This window comes from Mytilus californianus, unplaced genomic scaffold, assembly GCF_021869535.1.
Source record: "Mytilus californianus isolate M0D057914Y unplaced genomic scaffold, xbMytCali1.0.p SCAF_7, whole genome shotgun sequence".
NCBI classification, from domain to species: domain Eukaryota; kingdom Metazoa; phylum Mollusca; class Bivalvia; order Mytilida; family Mytilidae; genus Mytilus; species Mytilus californianus.
Genome location: NW_026262723.1, coordinates 111,797,832 through 111,798,903, shown reverse-complemented (window position 1 = coordinate 111,798,903; position 1,072 = coordinate 111,797,832).

Below are 1,072 nucleotides of genomic sequence, written 5' to 3'. Positions count from 1 at the left end.
TATATGTTTTGGTTTTCTTTCCCTGCCAGTCATAAAGGTTTTGATGGAAAATTTAGTCAGTAGATATCTCTGTTTTACAATTCTGGTAAAGATATTATTGAATTTGATAGTTCGACCAGTGTCCTTCTTGTTAGGGTTTGATATTTATTACTGTAAAATACAGGTTGAATTTAATTTCCATGGGATAAGTGCAGGAGTTAAATCCATTTGAATTGAGGAAAATCAAATGTCATCTCACATACTCCTCATAAATGTAGTTATGTCCTCTGGCAAACTGGATTACCATTGATTTTGTTAGATTAACAACACTGACTATTGATTGGTCAGAATTAACACCTATATTTTCATAGGAATACTAGAAATGTCATTAACGAAAGTGAATTTGTATATGGTTACAACACTTGACAGTAATATAAAAAGATGCAGTATGATTGCCAATTAAACAACTATCCAACAGAGACCAAGTGATGAAGATGTAACCACCAATAGGTCACTGTACGGCCTTCAACAAAGGCCAAAATCCTTATAGTAAGCTATAAACATGACAAAATGTTAAATAATTCAAATGAACATGACTTGTACAAAACAATAAACGAAAAACAAGTATGATAAACAGACAACCACTAAATTAGACTTGTAACTATTTTTCACAATTTTTTACACATTTATAAATACCAATAAATTTCAAAATATAATTCCCAGTGTTGTTCATACAAATGAATGTATATGAAAAATCTTGCAGTCCTAATTCATCAAAATTAAGACAACAGAATTGCTTTGTCATGAAATTTTACTGTTTTTGTCTTGCTTTGATGGAGTCAAAAAGCGAGACAGGTATGCTGTTTCCAGCGGAGGCGTCAACAATGTATTAGTTTGTGATTAGGTCTAGTTCATGGTGAACCACTAGTGGTAGATCAATGATATTTGGTATGCAGTTGTATTAGCATTGGCACATCTCATTACCATGGAGATTATTTGGCCCTGCCCCCTCAGTCAAGGTCTATTGACATTGAAACTTTGCTTATTTTACATGTATTAGTTTGTGATTAGGTCAGTTTATGGGGAACCACTA